The 8,343-nt window shown below is 33.5% G+C and overlaps 1 pseudogene; it reads right to left on the reverse strand.

Annotated features, from left to right (window-relative positions):
• Window positions 1-5,110: 5,110 nt before the first annotated feature.
• Window positions 5,111-5,207, reverse strand: LOC122098103 (annotated as a pseudogene).
• Between the last annotated feature and the right edge of the window lie 3,136 nt (window positions 5,208-8,343).

Raw genomic sequence — 8,343 nt, forward strand, 5'->3', positions numbered from 1 at the left:
GAGTAATGAATTTCTGGATTAAGTATGTGCACAATGGGTGATAAGGTCTAATAATCGACTATGGGTATATCTGAGGATGAGCAGAATAGCAATTAAGTCATGTTAAGAAGAACAAAAGAGAAGAAAAGGTGAAAAGAATGAGAAGGAAAGAAAAAAAAGGATCAAAAGGTCAGTAGAGCTAAACAAAAAAATTATAAAAAGAAAAAAAAAAAACAAAACAAGAAAAAAAAGCACACACACTTATACCCCGAAAATAAAAATTATAAGAGGAAGAAAAAATTTTAATAGAAAACAAATTTTTTTAATGTTAAAAATTAAAATTTAAAAAAAGCTTTTGGAAATTTTTTTTATAAAATACTAAAAAGAGTTCTTTGATTTTTTTGGGGGGATGGGAAGATCCTGTATCTTGTGTCATTAACCAGTCTCTAGTTGGTGTCTGGTCTGTTTGTGGTGTTTGATTTTCCTGTGGCTTGGTTGGTTTCTTAAGTCGGTTAGTTTGAGCAGGCAGAAAAAATGCTCTGCTTTACCTAGGTTTTTGTGATCCTCCTCCCATGCTGGTTCAATGGGAGGGAGATCTGCTGTGAGTATCACAAAAGTGGGAGATGGAGGTTTCCTCTAGTTTGGAGATGCTGTGATGAGGCTAGGTTCTGGATAGAGTTGAGGCCTTTCAGCAAACAGTAGCTTTTCCCTGAGGGACTAGCTTGTGAGGCACTCACAGAGCCCAGCCTAGAGCCTTTCTCAGGGTTTAAGTTTACTGAATTTCAATTGATTGTCAAGGCTGCTGTAGGGAGGGGCAGCCTCTAGTTCTGTTTATCCAGTGAAGAAATCCACTCCTGGGGCTGGTGGAGCTTGCTCGGCCCAGGCTGGGTGACTTTTCTCTGGGTAGAGCTGAGTCTAGCAGGTCAGGTTAGGTTCCTGTGACCTGCTAAATGTCTCTTGTTTTCTTCCAAGGCCTGAGTTGGAGATAGCAGCTCAGCCAGGCCTTTGTCAGTATCAAAGATGGAGATCTCTGGTAGTGGGGGGAAGGGGTGGCCTTCCCTCCTTTGCTCCCTGAGAAGGAATGAGGATGTCAGGCTTCTACTCACACCGAGTCTTGGTTCCTGGGTTGTCCCTTGTCTGCGAACTGCAGGATGATGATGTCTGCTTCTTGCCAGTTCTTGCTGGGTTGAGTAGAATCCGCTCAACAGCCGCCGAATTCACTTACATTATTTTATTCTATTTCATTTACTTTCATAAAAACAGGGTTTTCATAAAATGATGCATAAAAAGCCTATATACCCACTTACTTCTTCAGATCTTAACAATATTTATTTCAGAAATGTCTTTAGCTCTATAGTCAATAAACTGAAATAATACTAAAATATTCAAAGGCTTTTCAGAATTTGCAAGACTCGCTCTGGGTTGTTATTTATATTGGAAAAGATATTCGAAAAGCCTTATTTGTTAAAGTTGTGATAGTTACTCCCATAAAAAAGCCATTAGTGAAGATCCCATTGCATGTACAAAACAACTTCAAATGCATCCACAATCTGGAGGTGACACATGCTTTTTGTTTGTTTGTTTTTGAAAGGTATATCTAACAAGCATATCCACAATACTGATTTTCAGTCAATATGATGGGATATTCAAACCTAATAAATACAGGGTTGATTATCTTAGTTACAAAGAAAGTTATTTTCAACAGAAATCCGGAAAGAGTTCATCCACCTTGTGTTTCACAGGAATAACCATGGAGTAACACCTGTTTGGTCAAGTCAGTCAAACTCACTCCATGAGTATATCTTAAAAGTATAACCAATTTAAGAAGTCAAATACATATTTTGTACTGACAGTCATCTTACAAAAATAACTTACTACCTAATTATATCTGTATCTTCTTACCTAACATATAATAAGAGCTGAAAGTAGTCTCTTTTATGTAACTTAATGTTGTATATGCTTTGATTATGATGATGTTATTATTTGACAAATAAAATGTACAGAAGGGTGGCTCCACAGAAATGACATGACAGAACACTGATAAATAAATACATTCCAACACAGTTAGCTCTCTTCAGCCTCACACGGTCCACATTGGCAAACAACATTGCAACAGCACACACACATATACACATACACACATGTGTGAACATGTACACACATACTTGCATGCTAAATTCAGGGTTTAGTACAAAAAAGTACAAATAAAATATTAGTGATTAGGACAAACGTTAATTTGCCTTATTACAAAATAATACACAATCCATTTACCACGGGTGTTACATTTTACTTGCCTCACCACGTGTGACCATTTAATTTATTTTAATTCATTCATTCATTCATTTGTTTGGTGCTAATACCAGGCTTGAACTCAGGGCCTGGCTCTGTCCCAGAATTTGTTGATTTTTTTGTTTTAGATTTCTCAAGCCTAGAATTTTACTGCTTGTCCCACAGCTCCATTTCTAGCTTTTGCTGGTTACTTTCAAATCAGAATCTAATGGACTTTTTTTTTGCGTGGTCTGTTTTCAAACCACAATCCTCAGATTTCATCTTTCTGATTAGCAAGGATAAACACATGAGCCACTAGTGTGGCTTCTAGTTTTTCCTCTATAGCTATCTAATGTACATACTTAGATAGTAATTTAAAACTTAGAGTAGAGAAGAAAGTTGTACAGTGATGATATTGTCCTGTCAGAAATTTAAGCTAGTAAATTTCTTCTTAAAACCATTAACAAAAATGCCATGATATAATATGTGGGAACTCACTATTGAACATATGAGTTTTAAGAGCTTTCTAATAGATCCATTATTTGTTACCCAACATCTGTATAATGCAGTAGTAAAATAGAAGTCCTTTGTAGGAATACTTAATTACCTTGTTTTTAAAGACACTTGTTTTCATCTAAAAAAGTAGGCCTCTCTATTGTCTTCATGTGATTTTGATGATTGAAGGTGCTTAATGAGAAGTCAAAGTTTATTACTAACCCTTTGCTATCAATTACCTCTCACCTTTTCTTCTTGGAACATATAATGATAAAAGCAATAGTTCAGATTCACACTTCCAGTGCAAGTGGATCACCAGTAATTAATCCTTGATACCATTTTCCACAAAGTTTTGTCCCAGATACAATCGGCCTGCCTTCTCTAGCTGCTTTCCTAGCCTGGACCTATTCCTTCACTTTACAGGAAAAGTGTGATTTAACTGATTTCAGTCAGATCTGTTACTAGAATTTTCAGAGATTTAGATTCTTGTCTGTAATTTGGTCAAAGCTATGTCTCTATATGTAGGCTATTAAAAATGTATGTTCTAATTTCAATAAATACATAAATTCTATTTCCATCTCTTGTAAAAAATAAAACTGTTTGTTCTATAAATTGATCAGAGGCATGGATTTTGTGGCTAGCTAGGTCATTGCACATCTCTCTCTCTCTTTCTCTCTCCCTTTCATGGTTCTTATAGATAATATGACTGCTCCATAATTATTCTAATTTATTTTGCTTTTATATTTTTGGTTGCATCATTTCACTTTTTGCTCTGCCATTTCCCAAATCATTTACATAGAAGGCATTATTTCATATTTTCTCATTCCTAGAATAAGCTGCACATGAGGACACCACTGGTCCTCATTTTCAGTCTATACCTTTGAATATGGAGGAAAAGCTTTCCTCTGCTCTCTATCAATTCCCTACTCTCCAGTTAGTATAATTTTGAAGAGTAAAAATGGAAAAAGAGAAAAAAAATCATGGTGAAATAACAGATGTAGAAATTTCACTGGATTTTTCTGACCAGTTCAACCAACGTGAACTATTGGGGAATACATGTGTACCTCATTCCCACTGGTACTCAATGTCTCTGGTTAGGCAATTCTGATGTAGACAAGGAAAAAAATGAAAAAGTGAGGAATGGTAACATTTGCAAAAAAAAAAATGGAGAAGTATTCAAGCAAATTTTTGTTTGGGCTGCTGAAAATAATTGGCTTACTACAGTACAGAGACTACTTTCCAAAAAGAACACTCATGTGAATACTACGGATGATGATGAGTATACCTCTCTTCATCAGGAAGCCTACAGTGGACACTTTGATATTGTCCATGAATTGGTGGCTCAAGGCAGATATTCACGCAATAACTGTGAATGGCTGGGCACCCCTGCACAGTGCTTATATGTGGAATAATACCAGAGTGGCTTCTTTCTTAGTTCATCATGATGCAGATACCACTGCCCAAACTAAAGTCCTCTTGACCCCCTTGCATCTTGCTGGTTGAAATAGAAATAGCAAAGATATGCTAGATCTCCTTCTATTGAAGCATTATATGAAACCAGGTCTGAAGAACTTGGAAGAAGCTGCATTTGATATTGCCAAAAGGATAAATATGTATCACTACCTCTTTGAAGTTGTGGAAGGCTGTAAAAATTGTTCTCCTAAGTAATAACGGTTTGGTTAAGTTTCTGAAATTTTAAAAATGCCAATCCATCTTTGTGTCCGTACAAAATATCTTCACAATACAAAGCAACGGCAATATCTTACTTTAAAAATTCATGGATTCCATCGTATTTTTCAAGTGAATTGCCTGATGTTGATGTCAAAATATATTCAAGATTTGTTTGTATACCTCTATAATGATTTCTGCCGAGTTTGTGATTTTTTAAATCAGAAATCATTTTAACTTATCTGTTGAAATGAGTAGTACAGAAACTAAAGATGTTTCTGGTGCTTGTCTGAAAAAAGTATATTTTAAAATAATCTGTATTTTGTTTGTACAATGTCCAAAATGTATTTCATTTGTTCTTGGATATAATACTTTGAATTCTACATTGTTTTATGATATATCGGTTCATTATTAAATGTGTTATTTCAGATAGCATTCCCTATAGAAACAGATTAAGATTCTTTTTTATCCTAGGCCTATATAGTATTTTATTTCTTTGGGATAAAATGACAATGATATCTAATTTGAGAAGTTTTGTTAAGATTATGCTATGTAAAGGCCTTTCTAAGTTGAGGATTGAGGATTTAGTACACTGATGTCAAACTAACTTTCAGATCAATGAATTACATTTATTGTTACATTTGCATTTGTGTAATCAATTTTTTAATAACTGTTTTTAATTTCTTGCATCTGAAGAATGAAAAATATGGAATACTTCACACATTTTCATAACATGCTTGTGCAAGTGCCATGCTAATCTCTATATTGTAATTTGGGTAAACGGGCTGCTGAAGCATGTAGTATCCTGTAAATTTAAGTAGTTAATGATGCAGTCTTTATACAGGCATATATCCTTGATTAACTCTTTGTAACTAGGAAACCTTATTGTTCCTAAAAATGCTATTGATCTTACTTCTCTAAAATTCTGTGTATATTGGAAAAAAAACTTATATAGTTTGGTCGATTGCTCACATTTGCAATTTTTTTGTCAATGACTATTTTAAATATTTTTCATTTTAAATTTGATCATACTTTGAAGCCTTTATAGTTAGGTCCAAAGATGATCCTTTTCAAGTACTTATTTATCAACTGAGTTAGCTTTGTGGAGCTAATGGATTCAAATTAAGCCTTGCTTAAGAGCTACTTGTAAACTTCTGCAGCTTAAAAGTTCCTAAATGAGGTCTTACTGGCACAAATGTCTACCTGACCCTTTACTATTCTTCCATGTAGCAACAGTCCAATCAGAATATCTTACCCTGACAGCCTAGATTTTCTTATTGGAACAAAACTAATCTTAGTTAAAAGAGATCATAGAGAGATGAACAGTTAAGATAGAATCGTTTAGACTAGAAGGTATTTTATAAAAAAATAATTGTTTTTATACCTAACATTTCAAAAGTGGCTAAAGCCAAAAAGGTGAAAAAATTTTCACATGCATGATAACTACTAATGTCCTGGCTAGTCTACCATCCAACCAGGAAGGAATTTACACTACTGCCTTTCATTCACCAAATATTTTCATAGTTACAAGAGAAGTCTATATGTTTCTCCTCCATATTAGGCCTTAAATTGCTAATGTTTTAATCACAGTGTTTGCTCTTGCCTCTAGGCTGTAAATCTACAAATGGTAAAGCTTTAGGTCCAACTCTACCAAACACTGAGGTAGAAATAATGGAATAATACATTAAAACACAGTTGCCTTTGATACCCTAACCATAACAAAACATTGCAAAACATGTGCCTTTTTCTTATATTATATATAGTTATATATTTTATATTTATACATGCTGATATTTTATTTCACACATTGAAACTTACTAGAATTAATTGATAATTTGAAAAATAAATAGATATATATTACAATAAATAGATTGGAATATAAATAATTATGTTTAGAATATACATATTAGAATATGAAAAGTATCAATGCAATGTCTTCTGTATAAACTTGTGATACGTTCTAAGTGTTCTTGGTCTTCAGAATTCACATTGTAAAAAAAAATGTTATTTTCCTCTAATCTGTAAAGGAATTTACTCTGCTGCTCTGTTATTATTTTAACTCACTGGTTCCAAAATGTTTTTCTCCATATTTCTGAAGCATTCCTACTGATTTTATGCAAATTTTGCTGATACGATGTCTAAAAGGTATTATTCTTCTGCAAGACACACATATCCTAGGATCCCAGGTCTCAGTTATTCGCATCATCAAGTAACAAGGGCAAGACTTCTCATCGAGGTCCATGCAACATGCCAACAGAAAGTAATTGAAAATCCATCTCAATTCCTGACGACACTGGAATTAGCAGTAAGCAATTGTGAAATGCAAGGCAAGTTAAAATGAAATATGAGATCACAAAATCTGAAAGAAAGTACAGTAATTCAAACTTTCAATTTACAAATGACCAGCCCATATGAGTGAACAAGATCACAAATGTCACAAATTATTTTTAATACCCCTCTCCTAATAATTACTTAAAAATTTCAGTCCAACCTAAGTAGGCCAAAAATATAGTTCCTAGAATGATAGATTCATAATTGGTCTACCAAGGTTAGGAAAATTTGACTTACAGGTCAAATAGAATTCACAAAAACATTAATTGAGAAGATCGTTAATGCTTCAAAATACTGGTACTTCAGTAAAACTTGGTTCTGTAGTATATAAATGTTATCATTCACAAACAAATGATAACCTATTTTTAATCTCCTGAAAACAGATTCCTATTCAAATAATCTTTTAAAATCATATTCACCAAAGTAACAATTGACAAGTTGATGATAATTAGTGACATTACAATCATTTCAAGTTTAGGGTGCAAGTTACAATAGAGTTGATTTATTTACCCAGCACTAATGCCAAACAAGTTCAACCATTCATTAAAGTGTAGAAATAGTACCACCCACCAATTGTGTTGTTCAGTAGGTGCCTTCCAGGAATGTGTTAAATAGATCAACCTCCCACAATTCAAACTCAAACACTAGCTAATAAAGTAAATTTCATCACTTAATAAGGTACATGTTAAAAAGTCACAAATAGTTGCCTTATCATATGTTGTTTTATGTTTTCCCTATCTGTCTAACATAGTAAGAAATATGACTTAAAGTCATGAATATGAGTACTCATCAGAGATGTGACAAACATAAAATCTGTCTTCTATTTCTCTCATATTCCTCTATAGTAGTAAATCATAGTAGTTTTCTTCTTTTTCCAAAACTTATAGGTAGTAGAAAATATTATCCCATGTAAAATAAAATAATCACAAGCCTTTTTACAAAGCCATTTCTAAAATTTGGTAGTTAGGAATATATTCTAAGCCATTTTTAAACTTTCTTGTTGACTAAAGATTAATCTTCGAAATGGATGAGAATAAAATCATGTCTTGGTGCTTCACGTCTCCAGTCTTGCAAATTGTTATTGGAGATGAATGAATTGTGGAAATATAAACTGACATCAGTTCAAGTATAAGCAAGTTTGAAACTCCATGGAATGTATATAAACCTTTCAACTTATTAACAGACAGTTTAACAGAATGACTATCAGGAAGTTGAAACCAGAGAAGAAAGACATAGAATGAATGAAAAATGGAACGAGGGGCAAGTACAGCTAGAATACTCAATGTACACATATGATAAAGGAAGTAGTAAATCTGAAATAAATCTTGGAGAAGGGGTTGGCTGAGAATGATAGAAGGAGTCACTCTGATCCAGGAATATTGGACAATTTGATGGACATATTTATTGTAATACACTTGCACAACCTTTTGAGATTTAGTTTCAAAACACGAAACAAAAACACACAAAAAACACAAACAAACAGCAATCTCTAAAGAGGATGAATATGACGTCTCAAAATTTTAAATAGGTAATGAAGGGTAGTCTTGGGAAAAGCAAGCAAAGTTGTTCAAAGAGGGCAGTTTGGGGTATCAGAGAATTTTG

Source organism: Dipodomys spectabilis, unplaced genomic scaffold (genome assembly GCF_019054845.1).
Source record: "Dipodomys spectabilis isolate Male_0828 unplaced genomic scaffold, ASM1905484v1 ptg000458l, whole genome shotgun sequence".
Classification (NCBI taxonomy): Eukaryota; Metazoa; Chordata; class Mammalia; order Rodentia; family Heteromyidae; genus Dipodomys; species Dipodomys spectabilis.